At 42.2% G+C, this 21,088-nt stretch overlaps 1 protein-coding gene across 1 annotated transcript in view; it reads left to right on the top strand.

Annotated features, from left to right (window-relative positions):
- Window positions 1-21,088, top strand: part of DENND2B (DENN domain containing 2B) — a 182,297-nt gene that overhangs the window by 30,035 nt on the left and 131,174 nt on the right. The window contains exon 2 of the mRNA XM_075048035.1: window positions 10,103-10,191. The gene's annotated coding sequence lies outside the window, so the exon portion shown is untranslated. The remainder of the gene's footprint in view (window positions 1-10,102; window positions 10,192-21,088) is intronic.

Here is a 21,088-nt window from a genome sequence, read left to right as displayed (position 1 = left end):
GGTTTTGAAGATTAGCCAGGGAGACCAGAGATGGCAGTGAGGGAGACCCATCCTGATGCAGCAGGTTTCAGATCCGCCTGCAGCCTGTCCCTTGCATGCATTTTACTTCCTGTCACAAGTAATGTCTCAGAATCTTTTGAATGGCTCACCCAGTAGAAAAACTCTACTCTGTATTAATGGTTAATGGGTCTTTCTAGCAGATGTAAAAATCCAGTGAAACTTATACAGTTTCTTTGGTTTTAACAGGAACAGATGATTTAATAAGCAGCTATAAATCTCTTGGGAATGCACAGACATAGTCAAACACCACACTTCTGCCAGATTTTTCACTGACTAGACTTATAGCCTATGAGTCATAGTGGTCTGCTCCACTCTCCACCTCAAATACTTGTTGTTGTTTTGGCTTTTAGAGGTGCTCCGTGCTGCATATGGGGTTTTTTTATCACCTTCTCCTGTTAATGGGCTTGCTCTTTTATCCAGGATACAGCGTTCAAGCAGTTGACTCTCATTCTCTGTGTGTGCATGACAGTGCATGGCATTTCCTTGCCATTCCCTAGCCCAGCTTGTGATTTTAAAATTGTATAGTGAAAATGTTTCTGAGGATTATATTAATACAGCCTCCTAAATGGGCTTAGTAGAGGGAATCTGCTTAAATTAAAAGACGTATAGTCAGCCACTTTCTTAATACAGTAATGTGTTCCTTCCAGCAGTCTGTGGCCAACTTATGAAGTTTAATAAATTTATTCTAACAGTATGTCTTATAGATTCAGTTAGTATCAACTCTTTAGAGACAAGGAAACCAAGGCAGAAAGCTGTTCCAGTTACCTTGACTCATGCTGAATTGCAGGGGAGGGTTGTATTTCCTAAAGTATTGAAGTGCCATTCCAAATGGATGTAAAATGGCACTGTGTTTTCCAAATGTCTTATTTTATATTGTGCTGGTCAGCTGGCTTTCCATAAGTGTCTTAGGTGTCGAGGAACTGGGGTTGCAAGCTCCTGATTTATCTTACAGTTGGCTCGCAAGCCATGTGAATTACACTTGGGAGCCACACTAGAGAAGGTGAGGTATTAGAATTGCTAAGATTTGCTTCAGGTCACACCCTGGTAAACCAGAGATTAATCTAGTGATAAAACACGAGACTTCGTATGGAATTTTTAACCATTGTGGAGGTTCTTGCAAGACAGGTGCAGTGCAGTTTATTTTGAAAGCAGCTGGATGGAGAGGATTTAAAAAATGGCCCACAACATAGTTGTGTCTGGTTTTGTTTTTTTTTAATCTTGCAGTGTAAGTGTCTAATATTTTAGTTTGTGACAAGATACAAAATGTCTAATAAAAATTGTGCGAAGTTCTGACATTGTCATACACAGGCAGGAAAAATCAGACTGTAATCTTTCACTGCCTCAGGACTGCATTTGTGTTTGTTGTACTCTGGGCCTGTGTGAATTGTGAGGAAGTTTCTTATTCCAGTGGTAGGGATGACGAAGAAACACTGTTCATGTTTGGCTTTTTTTTTCAGGCTGGAGGGAGTATAAAAAATGCATAGATGTGAAGCAGGTTAAGAAACTGGAAACAGCCTTGGAGGTTGATTAATGTACAGAATTGTATAATGTGATCAAAGATACGTATTATTTGAAGTTTATGGTGAGATTGCAATTTACTGCATCATTCCAATAGTTTGCTTCAGATTTCTCAGAGCTTCAGAAAGCCAAACAGGTATTGTGTTACTAGGTGAAGAAAGGTCATATAACTGGATGGTGTCAAAATCAAGAACAACATTTTATTCTTCTGACTCCTTGTTAGGTCCCTCCACACTGTGCAGGAAGCAGAGTAGAGGGTTTCAATCTTAGCCATATGCATAAAAAAAAAAAAAAAAAAAAGCCCTTTCGGCTTTTTCTGGCAAACTGAGTGTTGCTTTATGCTTTCAGTAAGCACGGAGCTCTCAAGTTTACTGATGGGACTTTCACACGTCAGGAAATCAGAAAACTGGAGTCGTAATCAGCATGTCTGTTCTTGAATGGGGAATTTTCCCCAAAGCAAGTTGTGATGCATGCTCCTAATGATTTGAATCTTATGGTTCAGACTTTCCATAAGTTGCTTCCAGCATTGTAGGCGCTAACTTGTGTTTGCACTGAACATACACACACCCAACTGCAAGGGTAACAGCTGTAAGTTACACGTCTAAATCTCGGTGTAACTCTGTGTGATTAACTGGGAATGGCCAGTGCCTTTAGAAATCTAGTCCTACTGTGGCGTTTAGATGGAGATGTTGGTGCAGCGTTCAGTGCTCGTGCTGTGGCAGGCCAGGTTAGGGGTTAGTGAGAAATCAAGACTTTTAGCAGAGCTTTTGCTAGCACTTTTTCACTGGCAGCAAGGTCTTTTGCAAACTTTCTGGTGTGTGGTCTTTGTGCACTAACAATCAGCCTGTGTTGTGGGATTTCACCATTTTCATGGTATGAACAGCAAGCAGCAGCAGCAGTTCCAGAGAGAGAGTTGTCCATCCCCTTAAAGCAATGTACATGGAAATAGGGAACATCATGTGACTACATGGACCTTGTCCAGTGTTTTAAAGAAAAAATATCTATAACAGTGTCCTGGACTATATAAGCTGTATAGTTTTCCCAGACTTGGAAGAAGAGCACTGGTACTTTCCCAAGTTCCACCCTTTCCAGTTTGATGTAAAAAAAAATGTCGATTCTTGCTTTTCTTTTGTCTCTAAAATGGGAAATACTTTAATTAAAAGAAGAAATAATGCTTTTTCACGGCAAGAGGCAAAATCTTATCTATGAGCCATCTGTTTTGATGAGAGTAAGGCAGAATGTGTACTTTTTTTTTTTCTTCTTAAATAATAGCCTCTACTGTTAGCGGTGAAGAGGAGACAGGTAGGTGTGTGATTCCCCAGCAGCCTAAAAGGGAGCATTTGGAGAGTCCTTCCTTGGATGTGGGGCTGTTTTCAGAGGCTTCCCCAAGCTCTGTTTGGAAAAGCGCACAGAATCGAAGGAGGAGGAATGACCTTGCTTTTAAGGCATTCATCTGGAGCTCAGGCGCTGGGAGCTGAATTCTCAGCACTGAGACTGGCTTCTTCTGTGGTCTGCAGTATGTTGCTCAGGGGATGTCTGTGCAGCACAATGGAGCTTTGCACAGAGAGCCCTGGAGCTGACTCCAGGAGGTCTGCATGGCCCTACAGAGCAGTGGGGCACTGTGTGGAGGCATGACCCTCTTCCCCCCCAAAATACAGATGCACTAGTTTGAGCACTGCCTTGTCCTGTTGGGGTTGTGCTGCTTCCAGTTCTGGAGTTATGATGGTTGCGGCTGATTTGGGCATCTTTGTACCACACTCCACTGCTAAACCCAGGAAGCACTGAGGTACTGAAAAACTAACACAAATTTCACAAGTGTTTTTGAACTGTCTGCATGGTCTGGTTTTGGATTTCTTTTGTTTTGCACAAGCTTGTCCTAGTCAGTCCACTGTCACTGACTTTCATTTCCTCCATGGCACCAGAAGGAAAGCTTAATTTCAGCTGTTTCCCATACCCAGATTGTTTTCCAGGAAGAAAAAAAGTTCTGATATCCCTTGGAGTTCAGCTGACCCCAACAGCCTTCCAGGTCCTAACTATGATCTCAGGGGAGGCAGCAGAGCCTGGTGCTCAGAACCTAGTCATTCACACAGTGTTTCTGAGGGGCCACTGTGCAGCCTCATGCACAAAGCCACTTAACTCCTCTTTTCCAAGCAGCCACACAGAAGTGATATTTACTCAGCTTTGTAAAGCACACTGAGGACCATGAATGAAAGAATGAAAGGAGGTGTGCATATTCAAAACAATACTTTATCTGCTCTATCCAAAATAGAGAAGAAAATGGCTTTGTTGTCTGTGGCTTGAAAAATCTGCCTGCTGTGATGATTATGACAATATGAAAGACAAACTTGTTATATGCCTAAGAAAACACATGCTGTTGCTGGCTTTGATTTCAGTGGGGTGTAGGTGATGGGACTAGGGCTGGGCTGGTGCTTGCAGTACCCTTCCTCCCCAGAGATGCTAAGCAGGGCTCACAGGCATCCCCCCAGCTTGTTAGCAGCAGTTCACAGGGTCTCCAGGCCAACTTGGAGGTTCAAGTCATGACTAAAATAAAGGAAGCCAACTGCAGAAGTCAGCACACAGATAAGTCATTGCTTTTTGTCCAAAGGAACATGGGGCTGACACTTCCTTCTTAGAGTCTCTTGGCTAATAGTCTTTGGAAGATAAGATCTATCCAGTCAGAGGGGGTTGCATAAACTTCCTGTGAACTTTCATAGTTGAGGATCAAAAGGAATCACAAAACATGTTGTCATTATTAATCTATTTATTTATTTATTTAGAAGTTCAAAGAGTGTACAGTGCTATTGGTTGTGATTTTTCTCATGTAAACAAGGTGGTATTGTACTGGATGCTCAGCCTTAGGCTCCATCCATATTCTGCTTCAGAAACCAGCACTGCATTATTGAATATACCTGTCCTCGTGTCCATTGCTTTGCTGAGACCTTCTTCCCTTTATTGGCTCTGTACAGCCAATGTAACAATAGAGATGGTTCCCAACAGCATCTTCTTTGTCCCTCTACCTGAATGCGAGTACAGGAAGGGCTACCTTAACAACAATATGAAAATTGCCTCTTCAGGTGGGGATTTGGCTTAAAGTATCTGTATTCCCATCATTTATGTGCTCTGAGAAGTGTTCTGCCCCTCTGTTCCCATTAAGTCGAAGCTTTGCAGCACTTGCTCAGATGCACACAAGGTTTAGTCCTCTCAGAGTTATATTCTTGTGAGTCCTGCTTGCATTGCAATTCCAGGTGTGAGGGGATCTGTTTTTTTAAATTGCCTTCTAGTCCCATGTGTAGCATCTTGTGTCGCAGGATGTGTACTGTGAACGAGGGCAACAGAAACTTGTCCTTTGGCTTTTACTTAAAAAAACCTAGTAGTGAACTAAGACAAATTGAGATACCTCGCATTCATGTAGGGTCAAATCAGAATTCCTGTGGAATTTCAAACAACTCATTGACATCTCTCCTGATATGGCTAGTTCCCAGAGGAAGCCTGCTTGTCTTATGCCCCACTTCTTGGGACATAAATCCACTCTTGATGGGGACATATGCAGTAAAAAAAAGTTATAGGGAGAGACTAACACCCATAAAGGGCAAAATTTTCTTGTTTTGTCCAGACAGGACAAATAGTCCCCCCTCGGGGGCTTCCCCCCTCCATCAATTTTGGTCCTACAACTTCCTCTCTTTGCTTTTCAGGCATGCCTGGGACACAGCACAGCCACCCACAGGAAGGGTGTTGGCTGGGGTGCAGATGGGTTGCAGACAGGGCTGGCTCCGGAGAGTTAAGGAGCAGAAGGACTTACTTACATGAGGTTCCCACCTTTTGGTTATCCCTATGGCTTGGCTTGTGCCTTGGCCTGGTGCCATCTGACACAGTTTGCAGCACTGGGATGTTGAGGGCTGGCTGAATTGGCTGCCTGGGCCCAGAGCCAGTTTGTATGGCTTGTGTGGCTTTGCACCGCTTTCCTAGCAGCCTGAGCTGTAATATGTGTCTCCTGTCATGAATCAGACTATAGGTATGGATAATTTTCAAAGCAGGCATTTACATGAGTTAATTCCACACTGTTCAGGTTTAAAGTTGTTTTATTAAGGAATTATTCAGCTTATTGCTCAGCAGATTTTCAGCCTCAGTAGTAGGTTTAGCATGGGGAGCATGTCCTGGTTATATCACCGAACAGTGTCTTAAAGCTTTAATTGCCAAATAAAACCTCTGTGTGTCTCTCTTTTCTGAAATATACAACATTACTAAAGCACCACTTTGGTAAAATATTGTAGCACATTTGGCATATTTCAAAGTTCTTTTGAAGTCAATGTTTAAGTGCTTTGCTGAATCAGGGCCTAAAACCAATAACAGCCACAAAGTTAAGCCACTTTATTTCTAAATGAGTGTTTGCACAGGATTTGAATGTGTGTCAGTTTCTTGTCATGACTGCCCAGGTACAGATACCCTCTTCATTTCTCTGAATCACTTAGCAGCTTTTGCAAATTGCTGTCTTGCACCCAGTTGAGACACCAGGGTCAGACCCAAGTATGGCAGGCTTTCATTTGCAGAATGAGATCAAACTGAAATGGGATATAGAGCTGTAAAGGGATTGGCAACATCTCAAAGAGTGCACAGCTATGATTAGTCATTTCCTATACACATACAGTATGTGTGTGTGTATATATATATATACACACAGAGATACTTTTTTTTTTCTGGGTTAGTTAAATCAGTACAGTGCTTCAAACATGATCCTTGTTGGGCCATTAAAGAGGTCATGGAAATTTTTAATTCTCCTCCTAGAAAAGAGAGTTGTGGAAATACTATGGGTAATGGAGCTGATGCTGAAATGGGGGAAGAAAACAAGATCATAGCTTACTGATCTTAGACCTACATCTGTGCAGTCCCATTGCAACCAGGGGGCTCATATGTTGGGTCAACTCCTTTGCTATTGTTTGCAGGGCTACAGTATACTTTTGCACTACTTACTATGATACAACAATCCTAGCAAAACATGATGCAGTGAGGCAAAAGTGAAATTAATGTGCCACTGAAGTCAGTGAAGGTTTTATTCACTTCAGTAGAATGATGCTTTTGCGGTCAGAGGTGTTATCTTGTGGCACTTGCTTTATTGCTGTGCTCTTATGCCATTGTGTTGGAGTGTTAACAATAAAGGCCAGTGCTGTGGACTATTAATTCAAAGAACTCAATGGTGTCGTGGGACTGCTTCAAAGAGTATGGTGGCTGCTGTCCTGGATGTCATCATCTTGTCCCACCTGGTAGTCACAGAATTCCCTATGCAAAAGTATTGAGTGCTGGGCATCTAAATAAAGTGCAAAGAGCACAGTTTTTGTAGTGCATGCATGCTTTATATTAAGAGCTGGCTGGGGCCTTTTCCCTTATTTCCATACCTCTGCAAGTCACTGCCTGGTGATGAGGAAGTACTTCTGCCTAGCTCTCTGCCTCTCCCAGTGAGGTCAGCAGGAGCTGCAGGCACTTGCCTTCCTGTGGTACTGGGTTAAAAACATACTGGGACAGGGTACTCAAGCTTCACTTTTTGCTGTTGAGTCTTAATTTTATCGAAGTTCAAACAGGTACATATCCATTGACGTCACTGGAAAGATGGTCAGTAACTGTGGTGAAGAGATGACATGAGAGGAAGAGAAATAAGGTGGTCATCTTCTATGGGAAAGGAGCAGAAGCCCTTCTGAAGGGCAGAAAGTTATCTGAGGAGGGGGAAAAATCATAAATCATTTTACAAGACTATTTTTATGTGGAACTTCATTTTATTTAAAAAATGCAAAGGAAAATGTCACCAAAGTTGGTGCAGTAATTAATCTCTGTTTAAACCTACCAGAGATTTGTGCTGTTGTTGTGGGCAGCTTAGTCTGTAGCTCATCTCTTGTTTTGTCTTTTTAAATCTCAAAGTTGATGTTGTGTTTTCACCTACTGAAAATGATAAAATTTCGTGAGTCGTTTAGGAGCAGATCTGATTTTTGTTTCCTCTGCTGCTGCTGATGATGGCCGCTTGACTTGGAAAGCGTTCAGTAAAGAATCTCAGACCGTGCAGCTTGTGGAGAGAGTGGCTCAGATTTCCCTTTCCAGTCTCAAGGGCAGAGATGCCAGGTATGCCCCAGTGACGACTCTCACACTGCACACTCATCTTTTTCAGTGCATGTCCGCTCCTGCGTGCGTCACGTGGCTTCTGCCTCCTGCACTTGTGACAACAGGGCATAGGAAGGAGTGTATTCAACCAGTCAGAAATGGGAAGTGTATCAGAAATAAGAAACTAAACATCAGCCATGTGTGAGTAATGGATTGTCTGTCTCCTGCAGGGGATGAGGATACATATTTTAATGCTTTTTGATCGCAGTGTAGCCATGACACTGTAATTAATGTAATATCAGCTGTTCATCATGTCTTCTGTTTATGATCCCAAACTCTGTCCTGATCCTAAATTTTGTTCTGAGGTGTTGATGTGGTCATAGAAAAGCCAAGTGAGAAAAAAGTAAAAGGTGGGAATGGTTCTTGTTTCACTGGGGCCTATCGGAGCAAAATATTTCACTTTTTGGCAAGGAATTGATTAGGACTGTATTCATGAGGCTTAGAATAGAAATGTGCTTGTCTGGGGTCTTCTGTGGTAGTCATCTGCCCAAGACCAAAGCGTGGGCTGTAGTTTTACTACTGTGCTTTGTACCTACATATTTGGGCATGCACAATATATTTTAATGACTTAGTATGTTTTGTTTGGAACTTTAAACTGTAACTGAGTGTATATGTAATGCAATGAGCATTTTCAATTGTTTATAAATGCTAGCTTGCATGCTCCCCTGACATCCTTGCCATATATGCAGATGTGGTCACCTAATGAAGTGCTACAGAGCCTTGTGATAAACTCGAGTGGGATGTGATGCAGACGGTTGGTATATACTCCCATGCTACAGTAATGGGGTCTATAGAAAATTTGAGACTGATCAGCCATTTCACTTCTCGATTGGTCAATTCCTAGGTTGTTGGTTTTTGGTTTTTTTTTGTTGTTGTTTGTTTGTTTTATTATTACTTCCATGTCTTTTGAGCATTCACTTTGCAGTGATGTGGGTAAAACATTCCTTTCTTGGGAGGAGGTACCCGTCTCCTTCTCTCGCCAGTTACACTGCTGAAATTGTGCCCACTTGCAGCATGCGATCATTTTAACTCAGTCATATGCCAAAAGGAAATTTTCAAGACAAAAACATGTCATAATTTTTTGTATTTAGCTCCTATGGTTCTGCTGGGCCTCCCTGGTGCATTTTTAGGGGAACTTAGTGTGAACTTGCAAGCTTAGCATGTGGTGCTTTAATGTCTAGAAAAACTATTTCATGTGATGTCATTTTAGCATCTTCTAGATTCTTAAGAGCTGAAGTAGCTGTCTTTATATTCATGTACCTGTGTATAGTCTGCATGTAGTTTTTGGTAACTGTAAAATATGCCTCGTGTATGCCTTTGGGTAGTGTTTTTGATAGAAAGAGAGGTTGTTTAAGTGTACAATCTGCTGGGAGCTCTGTCACTCACAAAACATAGAGTTTTCAGAAATAAAGTCAATAATATGCTGCAGTGTAATTTATATTTTGTAATAGCTATATGGAGGGACAGGTGTTCCCATAAGACATCTTCCTGTCTAGGTTTTTTTAATCCTACCTTCGCTATCATGTTACAAACACAACCAGAAGAGTAATACGTTGGAACTCTTTTATATCTCCTCCTGTATAAACCTAGCTGTGTTGATTATGTAATGTCCATACACATTTTCTTGTGTTCAGCTCCCTAAATAACATATAAAGATGCAGATGCTAATTTTATTTTTTTAATGCAGGGGTGGAATATCATAACAGTATAATGAAGTGGTTGATAAAGAAACAAGAAATTGATTTCTTACTTAGTATGGCATAGTCAGCTTTGCAATTTTACGCCCACTAGAGGGACTGTTGCTTATAGTACTCATTGCAGAAAGCAGTCATGCAGTCCCTTTAGTATCTTTTATGAAGTTTTAAAACTTTGAATGACTACGTTAGATCCTCTAAAGAGTAAGTCTCAAGCTATTTCTCAAAGTGTAAAAACTTTGGGCACAGTGCTGTTCTTCTGATTGCAAATACTTTTTACTGAATTGCCTTCCTAAATGTTCTTTTTCTTTCTTTTTTTAAAAAGTATTTTCTGTTCTCTTGATTTATCAGTCCAGGCTTTCCTATATGACATTGCTGGGGATTAATTTAGAATTTTTTTGTCAAGGAAAAAATGTTATGTGTCTTTATTTATGTTTGGGATAAGTTTGTTTTGCAACCATGGTGCCAGCAAAGATGGTAAATTAATCAGTTCTTGTATTTGCATACGTCATTGAAATGGGTTTCTCCTTTAACTGGGAGATAGTGAGTTTTGGGTAAGAGGCACATAAACTTCTGGTAAGTATAAGAAAATTTCCAAATGTATCTGTTTTTTCTTGTTTAGCTGGGGGATTTTTTCTGTTTGAGTTGCATGTTCCTGACCTGCGCATTTTTCTTCTTAATTACAGAAACATGAAAGAATACAGGAAGTCCTGCATGACTACAATGAATACCTGTGCTAATTAAGTCACTGGCTGGGTACTGGGAGAACAGCAAGGTAAGCAGTCAGGCCATGCCAGCAGCATTTCTTGTAATCTGCATGATTGTATTTCAACAAAGCCTTAGTGCTTTCAGATATCAAATTCATAACAAGTCAGGTGAAGACTAATAGCCCGCAGGTTTGAATGCAATAGATTTACCTGTAGTTCAAAGCTTTGGCAAGCAAACATCTCTGTTTTCCTTCCTGGGGGAAAAACCAGTGCAAGATATGTGGTGATTTTCTTTTTTTAAAAGGCAGTATCTCTAATTTCAACAATCGATTCATGACCAAAGCTCAGCTTCCTGGGCTGACTCTAGGGAGGGCTTGGAGGAGGGGTGGAATGCTTCGAAAACTTAGCTGATGAAAAGGCATGCTGTTTTGTGGATGCCTCCCAGAATTGTTTAAATCTGTGTGTGTGTATGCGCGCGCGTGCGTATGAAAAGAGAGAGAGAGAGAAATCTCCATGACAACTGGCCTGGCCAGTCTGTGTTCTCTGCAATCATTTTAGCTGGAATCAGTGCTGCGAAAGGTCATATGAAGGAGTTGTGGGAAGCACAGCAGGTATTAGACGCTAAACGACTGGTTTTCTGATTGCCTCAGATAATAAGACAGAGTTTTGTCTGAGAAATACAAATCTGAGAATGGAGTGGAAAGGGAGATGCTCCAAATTTCAGGTAACAAAAATCTCCTTTTTAATGTTATTTCCTCCCATTTTAAAGTTTGGTGGTTTTTTTTTCCCCGTGGTGTTTACTCCCAGCCGAGCGTCTGAGCGAGCTTGGATTCCCTAGCTCTGGGGAATGATGTCATGCGGCAACAGTTGGATTCTATTAGCCAGGGAAAGAGGAAACATCTTTTGAAAAAAAAGATACTTTGGCTCTTTGTTGAATCTTGTGCAAAGGCTGCAAGAAGTGTTTAAAAAAAAAAAGTTTCTAACAAATTAATTCCCAGAAAATGTCATTTAGGACCTAGACAGCACCAAACTTTAAAACCACTGCAACAATTACTCCTATATGCAAGAAAATAATTATGGAAGTGTTACAGAATTCAGAAGACATTTCTTTCTTCTTGGATGCTCCTATATTCATCTTTAATGAGAAAATTAATTGCACCGTAATTAAGCAGAGAATTTGGAACCTCCACGCACTTGGGATCCTTCAGCAATTGTGTAGAGAATGTGCTGCTAAAGAGTTTCTTCTGGTTTGGGCTCTGTCTCAAACTGCTGCTTATGAATAGATGATGCTGGCAGCATTGTTCTTAATAAGGTTTTCAGTCCTGGACTGTGTTTTTCATAGCTTTAAACGAGCCTTTTTGGGAGAGGGTAGTGGGGGAAGAAAGGAGGAAACAAGTAATTTCAGCAATTTGAAAGGGTCTTCTTTTCCCCCTTTCCTCAGAGACGTTTGCTAATTGCTGCATTCAACACTCAACATTAGGGTAGCATGCATAGCATTTTAAGCAGAAAAATACCTAATGATTAATGTACAGCTGCTGTGTCCTAATGAAAATTCTTAGAAAATGGATATAATCCTACTTCCTTGAACATCACAAAAATACACTGTACTGATAACCATGATGAAAAGATTAGGTCACCCCTACGCTGTTTAAACGCCCTCTAGGAAATGCTTGTTTCTACTTTTACGCTGCTCTGCTCCCTTCTGTGCATTTCAGGCATGATCCAAAGCTTGCTGGAGTCCATGGGAGGTTTCCCGTCAGCTTCAAAGGGCTTCAGATCAGCCTCTGCCTGAGAACTTCTCAGTCTCTGTTTCAGTCTTTTGACTGCAGGATCAGGCCACAGGCTCTCACTTTCTTTCTTGAACTTTCCAAACAGAAGGTCTTTTATATTCCTCCAAACAATGCCAGGCGCTGCTGACTGGCTTCAGCGTGGCTGGTAACACACGCTGGAGATAATGGTAATGCGTATTTCCGCTTTCTCCTAAAATCGTCTAGAGGGGGAAAGTGCAGTGAATGGAAATTGGATCCTTCTATCCCACCTCCCCTCCTCACAAATGGCTGTTGTTTAGGAGTGTGTGTGTGTGCGTGCAAACTGTTCCTTGATTAAAGGGCAGTATTGGCTGTGATTCAGGGAGGAGTTCCAGGAGGAGGTTAGGGGGAAAACACTGTTATCACTGTGATCCACCAGCAGAACACTCATGAGGGAGAAGCAGGCTGTCCTGGAGCAGGCAATCTTTCTACAACATGCATACAGAACTGACAGCTGTCATCTGTGAGCTGAGGGCTGATCAGCACAGTCTAACACTTTGTGTCCCCCTCTTGCCTACCAGCTTTGACCAGCTTGATTCTATAAATAAATTACTGCTGTTACTGAATATCAATTAATAACCTGGTTAAGAAATCCTTGTGCCATTCTTGACTAGAAATGAAATATCTGTGGAGCTGGCATGCTCATTTGAACCATCCCCCTCCTTAAGAAGGAACATTGTGATGATTACCCAAGTTTAAGGCCCATTTGTGGGAAAATGCTATTAGTCCCTGAAATTTCTGAGACAAAGATTATGATTTTCAAAATCAGAACCACTGCTTTTAAGTGCTTACATTTTATAGCTAGTCAGCTTGAGACTCCTGAGAGATCTCTGCAAGGTGTTGCAAACTGGGCATCCCAAAGGCAACAGTTGCTTTTTGGCATTTATCTGTGGTGCGGTGTGATGCAGTGGGAAGCCTGGTGAGTTCTCTGTCTCGGTGTTTCTGGCTGAGTGGCATTTCCCTTAATGGTCTGTGTTGTAGTATTTGCATGTTACTTTGAAAAGTGATACAAGGCATCATTCCCATAGTCCTTTAATATAACTTCCATATGTCCTAGCATTCTGAATGGTTCCAAATGAAGTTTGCAAATGTTATATACTACATATACCTTACCAGTAGGAAATAAATAATAATAATTAAAAATCAATAAATCATAATATATTTATAACTACACTCAAAATACCTTATAGCTGACCTACTATGGTTGGGCATAAATGTAAGCAGCAGCACATAGGCATTGGCACATTGTTTTTTTCATCCATTAAGGGAGTAAGCAATTCAAGAAGGCTGCTGCTATACCCAGTAATGCATGTGAAGTTCTTGCAGCAGCCTATGCAGGAGTAGCGGCCCTGTGCTCAACACAGCTCCAGTGGACAGGTCCGTAGCCCAGCATTTGCAGCCTGCTGTAGTTGTCGCTTTATAAGTGGATTCATTTCTGTATCTTGAAGGCAGTTGCTTTATGTTGTTGTCCTGATAAATCTCCTCATTGGTCCCATGCATCCACCATGTTTCTGCCAGTGGCTATATGCCCACGTTCTGTCTGTGGATAGTCAGTTAGTCTGAGTTTTCCAGAGAGATTAATGTGGGTTTTTTTGATAGGATTAGTTGTGTCCTTTCTCATTGCACTTAGAAGGAAAGTGAAAGGACATGGAAGAAATATTTTTTTGTTGTTGTTCTCTCTCCTTGACTATCTATTAAGTAATTTTTATATTCTGAGTTACGATGTTTTAATTGCTTGTTTTATCTTGCATGAGATCATCTTTTGTGTAACTGTTCATACTCCCTCTATCCATAGGTTGACAGTGTTTATTTCCCTGTTGTCTCTTGCAGTGAGTTCCAGGTTAATTGCTATGTTGACATATTTGTCTTTATTACTTGGAAATACACCACTTTGTGGATGAGCTGAGGCTATCTAGAAGCCTAGGACTGACTTTGTCTGTATCATTCAATACTTGTTTCTGCTCTTACTGCCTTCTCTAAATAACTCCAGTCCCTTTGATTTTTCTTCTTAGGGAAAGTCTGTGAGACACTGGAAAAAACAGTGTAGTTGTCTCAGTTTCTGCTGTTTTCTTTGAAGATCAGGTGATCTTCAAGAGCACCTGGTGTTACAGTTGTGGACAGATGGACCATTAAATTCTTGAACATGAGATCAGTATTCTCCATCTGTAACTTTATGCTCAAAATAGATGGAATTAATTGATTGGAAACAACAGTGCTACATATTTAGAAGAGCTGCTCATGGGGATGCTCAAATCTTTCCTCATTTTCTGCAAGTTAATTTCAATTCCAGCAGTACGAACAACAAGTTCTCACAGTCATTTCCTCTCATGTGCTGTTTTCTGGTCATGGTGACTGAGTGATTTTCTAAGGTGTAAAATGTGACATGCAGAAGGATTTGTTCTGAGCAGTTCACACTGGATACGAGTGTGGCTACCTTTAATTACAGCAAGAACCTTGAAATGATTGCACTGTCATTCTGCTCTGCAGTGCAGGCTATCATTAGTGCTAATCAGTTATCTCTGTTCTGCCTTTGCATCTTTGACCCACTTATTTTGCTGAACTTAACACAGTTGCTAGTGTGACACAAAGCAGACTCTTGGCACAGCCCTGATCACAGAGCAGGGAGAGATCTGGCAACTTTCACACAAATCCGTTATAATTAAGGCTTCCGGTCTGGGATTTAAACTTCTTCTTTCGTCTTAAAAGCCTGAGAGGCTTTAAAAAATATTTTTCAGGCTGAAAATGAACCTACTGCTGGTAGAGGCAAAGTCCCCTGATGGTACTAGCTGCAGGCGGACCTGGAAGAGGCGGGTGCTGCTCTTGTTCCTTCATCAGGCTTTGCAAATGTGCTTCCACTCTGAGTGCTTTTTGAACAGAGCCTCCCAGTTGTTCCTCAGTTTCATGTGACAGCAACAGAGTCCCCCAGGCATTTAGAGGAGTGTTGCACAGTTGGCTTTCCTCCAGTGCCAGCTCTTAGTCTGAGTTCAAGCCCCATGTATTAATCCTCTCTGTCCACTTGGAGCCAAGCTGTTGTATGCAAAGGGCTGTTCAAAGGAGTCCCATTTCCCCATCCTGTCAGAGGCAGTGCTCCCCCCTTCAACCTTTTTTTTCCCATCCTATTGCAGTTTGATGACAAGGAGATGAATCGGAAGCTAAAACTTCTGCCAATGGCAAGAACGCAATTTGGCATCCCTTGTGCAGCTGGCATCCAAAGGATACAAGCCATCAAATTATCTGTGCTCCTGGTCCAGCTGAGCCTGTTTGTTTATGACCAGACCATCCCTCCCCTCTTTAAAGCATGCTTGAAAGTTAAAAGGCATCACTAAGCATTTACCACATTAGGGACATGCTGAGGAGAGTTGGACAACTTTGACAGAAGACCTGCTTCCTGCAATGCTATTTCATGCCTTCTTGGTAAAGAGCAAAAAGCAATTTGATTGCTGCAGCAGTATGGAAACATTTGTAGCTGCACAATTCACGTTCCCATGTTTCAGTCTCTCACAGGCCCATACAGACCTTCTAGTATTAGTTTTAAAAGGAGAACAGTTGACAACTGATTAATTTGAATGTCGTATTCCAGAGAGTGCTGTTTTATGATTGAGTTGTCAAAAGTGGCAAGCCAAGAAAGTATTGACTAAAGTTACAAAGAAAAATCTCTCATGTAGAGCACAATTCTGTTTATCCACAAGATTTGTAGGGGACAAAACCGTCTTCATACCACTCTACTGTCAACATGTTCAAACCCGTGCTGGGGGAGGTGAGAAGCTGAACAGCTCAGCCTGTTGCGTTCATCCCCTAGCAGTTCTTGGGAGAGTTCCCTGGGGGTTTCCTGGCACATTGTCGCAGGGAAGGGGACATATCACAACTCAGTCTTCAGAAACCTGCCTAAAAAATAATTTCAAGTGACTCATTCTGGTGTTGTTTTTTGGAGAAGAGTCAAGCTGGTTTCAGAGAGAAGAGTGAAAAAAACCCGCTTTTGAACAATGGATGTGCTTTGTGTAATCAGCTGATGCTCTGGATTAGAGCTGCTCCGCTGTGCATCAGACTGGGTTTCACTGTTGTACTGACCCTGCTACACTCCTGCTTAGGGCAGCAGATTGGCTTTTGGGAATGTATGAAGACCTAAGAGCAAACATCGGTTTTTCAGTGCTCTGTTATTAGCAGCAACACATGACAGTAGGTTGCAGGTTGAGTGGTATCACCCTGGGACATGCACAGGCAGCTGTCTGGCCACCCCTTTTGTTTCCTGTGGAAAGCGCTGCCCTTGTGTGCCACCTGTAAGCAAGAGCCTGCTCCCAGCCTGAGCAGCTGAAGCACAACACTCTTTTCCTGATCTGAGGCTTTAGTGGAGAAGGAGAGCCAGTCCTGTCCCTGGAGCTGCGTAAGATGGTCCATTTAGGTCGTCTGTCTCCTACAGCAATGAGCCTCTGCCATGATGCTGTAATGACACCTGCTTTCATGGGACTGGTCCCTCTGCCCCGGCTTGGGATGCTCTGGGGGGTGGGAGTCCCAAAAGGTGAGAGCAAAGAGTGGCATGAGGCAAGAAGGCTAAACTGCCCCCCAGTCACTGTGGGCAGGAGAGACCGTGTGTTTTTCAGTGCAGAGAGCTTGTGTCTTTGAGGGTGATTGGGTGGTCAGCTGGGCAGGTACACTGTTCCCTTGAGCTAGGCCAGAGCTGCTGTCAAGGCATGGAGGAGGTGGTCCCAAAACACATGCAGAGCTGAAGTCCTTACAGACCCTGCCTGTTGCCATGTGCTGCCTCCACCCTCCTCCTCCTCCTCACTTTAGGGCCCATGGAGACAGGGGAAAGGGTAGCAATGAGAGTGAGGCTTTTTCACTTTCTATCTAGCAGTTGAAGCCAGGTTATGTTTTCAACAGAAGTCTCCCTGGAAATGAGTTTTGTTCAATGTAAAGGTCGGGTGAAGGCAGAAGTTGAACCTTATTGCATTTAGAAATGCTCATGTCCACATGTTTGGAGCTCTTTGTGAGTGGTGAGGGGGCCACTATACAAGCTGGTTGTACAGGGGACCCTATCAGAAGGTTATAATCTCTTCTGTGCCAGGCTCAGTGGACAGTATAATATACTGTCAAATCTGGCATTTGCATCAAGATCTGCTTTCCTCTCCTATGAAGACATTATCCAGTTTTCTGCTGAGACACATCAAGAGCTAAGGTCCCTGCTGTGTTTTATTTACTATTGGCTGACATGCATGGACAGTAGAAAACAAATGTAAATATGGCTCAGTGCTGTGTACTACAATAGCACAGAATGCTTCCTGGGGATTTATGACCATCTGGAAGAACAGGACATCCAAAAGGCAGCCTGAGGTCATCAGCTGCAGCACCTTGTCAGCAGATCCCAGAGCAGTTCCTGTGCCTGTGGCACTGACAGCTCTGATATCATGGGTGTACCTACCTGTTCTAAATGGCCAGATGCTCAGGAAGAGGAAGATGAAGCTAGTGGAATTATGCTAAAAGTTTCTACGATTTCTCTGGAAAATCTATGCAGTTCATTTCTGGATAGGGCAGACTGATTGCAAAGTGGCCATTTATCTGGAGATTTCAGGTGTTGGTCAATGGCTGCTCTGGTCAGGCTGTGTGATGTCCTGAAATTCTGAACAAATCACCACATTCCTCTTTCTCCACCTCAATAAAATTTCCATGTGCAAAATCAGGCTGCATTAGGTGAAGCTCTCTTGTGCCTCAGCCTCTTGCAGAGTTGTATCAGGTGTGTAATGTCATTTTGGCAGTTGCATTGTTGGTGAGATGTATGACCTTGCCTACAGTAGCAATGCACATGGGCTTATTGTATTCTGAGATCTGGTATCACATGTGCCCCTCTCAGTGACAGGAGGGATGCCAAAGTGAACTGCCCCTGGTTCTGAGAAGGATGAGCTCCTGCTGCATGTATTGGTGCCAAATGGTATGCTGGCTTATGGAAGTATTAAAATGTTTATTATTAAAAAGTGATTTGTCATGAGAAAAGGAGAAACCTGTTGCTTGCAGTGAGGTAACAGTTGGCTACTCCTGAGTCTGAGTAGAAAAGGGAGATGCTAGGAATAGGTTGGAGGAAGAGTGCAGAAAAAAGCCAGCTGATTATCTGTGAAAGAGGAAAGACAACCTTGTTAAAAGGTAATTATTCTTCTGGATGAGTGGTTGGCTTCCCGCAAGGTGGGCAGAAGAGGAGCAAAGCCAAACCCCAGACTTCCGGCTCAGCATAACACTTATAATTTCAACATTTGCTCACAATCTGATTTAAAAGCAAACCAACCAACCAACCCATCATTGTAGACAGAGAATTGTGTAAAATATTTTTTTGTTAACATGGACATATGGCGTTCCCAAACCAAAACAGTCCAGGACACTTGTGGCAGCGGGGGTGATGTTGAGAGCCTGCTAGGCTGTTTCACTGCTACCCACTACTGAACAGGAACAGCGAATCTGTTGGCTTGGACAGATTGCCCTTGTGACAGTAGCTCATTAATGGTTGTCACATCAGTTATGTTTCCATGACAGCCTCAGGTCTGACAAATGTGACAAAGCTGTGTTTTATCAGCAAATCCCCTGCTGGCCCTAGTCAGGAAAGCATATGGATAAGAGAAAATTATTCTTCCTGCTCTTTGTTACTGACCGATTCTGCTCTTTGTATTTGAACCAGCCAGCTAAGACTAGTTGCATTCCTCTGTAATTTGCAGTACCTCCTGTATGGGGCTGAACCAGTGATGAATTAATACCTTTTTCCATTCATTAAGTTTTATTCATTGTCTCAGCAACCAAGGAAACTCTGAAAGTCAGACTGAAGTTTTGGGGAACGGAGCAGAAGCACTGGTGTTCTGACTAGTAAAGGGCAGGCTTAAGCACCCTTGAATCAAACTGGCTTTTCTGCAGAAGAGTTACGGAGATTCAGATAGGTGTGTTGGCCATGGTTGAACCTGTGGGATAAGCAGTCAGACTTGTTCTGTTGCAGCTGTTTAACCCCCCCCCCCCAAACAAAACCAAAAAAACGAGCAGGAGCATTTTATTTATGTTCAACTAATATCTCCCTTTGAAATTCCTCACTGAACACTACAAGGTGAAGCAATCTGCAACAGTTTGTTATCTGTAGGTTATCTACTAATATGTTGTATGCCAAATTATAATCATACATAAAATGAGGAAAAAAAGGATAAAATTACAGATGTGCAGAGGTCTCTTTCTATCATGAATGTATCAATCTTGAAATCTAGCAGGATCTGTAATGTAGGTATTTGCCCCTCTTATGCAGGGAATGTAAAAGAAGGGAAATGCTAGTTGGATAAATTAGATAATATGACATAAATAAGAAAATGAGGAGGGCTCCAGAGCTTTGTGAAGTATAACATGATTGCCTTTCCTGAATAGAATCAGATCTGCTTACAAGCATTCAGTCCACCTCTGCAGGGAATTGCAAACAGGATGCAGCTTTGCTAATATTGGCAGGAATGGGAGGGTTTTTTTAACTGAAGTGATAGACCCCGGCTCTCTGTATCAGAAGGTCATGAGGTTGAATGCTGGTGCCACACACCACTCTTGTGCAGTTTAGCTGATAGCTCTGTGTGTACGCGTATAACGTTTGTATGTATAAATTACTGCTCGCCTCAGCTATCTCTATTAGCAGACTCCAAGTAGTAAAACTCTCACCAGGAACATTTTATCTCCAACCAGGTAAAAGCTTTTGTTTGGGAGACCCTAACTATGCCCGAAAGAGGTTTCCAAGAGAGTAAAGGCAAACCTACCTAGTTCAAGACTATGTTCTGGGACTTACCATCTCATTTGACTGCAGCAAGCCTGTGCACAGGCAATACCGAGTAACTCCCTGGCTTGGGATTTCCAGTATTATCTCTGAGATAGAGAATGGTGATGCTTCAGCTGCTCACTAGTGCACTGTTGTTTATAGTGCCACAGTTGTGTCATTCCAAACTCGAAGGTGATGTCTTTGAAGCACACATAGGCGAATATATTTATTTTAAAACAATGAGTAATAAATCTAATTATTATTTATGCAGTTACTGCTATAAATTAAGTCAATGCTTTTTCAAGCATTGTTGGATATTCTAGACAAAGCTGCCAAGTGAAACGTGAATCCTATTTTATAGCTGGTGTCTGCTAGGCGCAGAGGGGGAAGCCGAATAAAAAGAAATCAGGATATACCTCAGAAAGACAAAATTTGTTATGTACTAATGGCAAATATCTAATCTCCTGATCTCCTTGGGATCAATGGCAGAGAGAGGGAACAGATCATTTTTATGACTGCTCAAGCATAGTCAGCACGAGAATGAAAGACAAGGGATGGAAATGTGTTTGTTCTCAAAGAATGCCATGTACCTCAGCATAGGTGGGTATTTTGTGAGGGAATACCTTTTGTTTTATGTTTTTAAGCAAAAGCAAATCTCTATTTTGAGAAAGAGGGAAAAGACTTGCAATGAAGGGGAAGGCGATGCTTAATGAACGAAGTACTTCTCTGCAAGATTTTAGATTCTATTGTGTCTGTGGCACTGAAAGTGGAAGAGGCACCATTTGAGGACAGCTGATCAAAAGGAGGTGACAGCCATTTTGTACTGTGTGAATTTTGCTGGTAGCCTGACTGACATAAACATGACTGTTTCCAGAACTTCAGTCAGACTTCAGGGGGGAGCCAGTCACCAGAGCAAGGACAGACCCAGCTATAGTGAGCCTTTCAAGGGGAAACTTTGCTGTGAGCTGAAGGGCAGCTGGTGGCAGGGTGCAGCATTACCAATGGTATTGTGTATCTGTTGCCGAAATCCGGAATAAAACTCCTTAACAGCAATGAGAAGTTAAGAAGCAGGCACTCCTTTATTGCAGCGCTGGGCACACGGGGTATCGCTCCACCTATCGTGTGCACCTGGCTAGTCTAACTATGCAGGTTAAATACACACCTGTTATACATATTCACTAAACTTCTGGAAAATGTTATACATAATCATTAACTTTCCGATAAATCATTAACATATATAAATGTCTCTTCACGCAGGCGCAGTGAAGGTCTCTGGTGGTCTTCAGAAGCCCTCTGGTGGTCTTCCATAGTCTTCCTCACTTGTCCGCTTCTTGACCTCTCTTAGCTGATTCTGCGCAGTACGATTCTTACCATCATCTATATTAGTTTACATAAAAATGCATG

This window comes from Buteo buteo, chromosome 16, assembly GCF_964188355.1.
Source record: "Buteo buteo chromosome 16, bButBut1.hap1.1, whole genome shotgun sequence".
Classification (NCBI taxonomy): Eukaryota; Metazoa; Chordata; class Aves; order Accipitriformes; family Accipitridae; genus Buteo; species Buteo buteo.
This window is presented reverse-complemented; position numbering and strand designations above follow the sequence as displayed.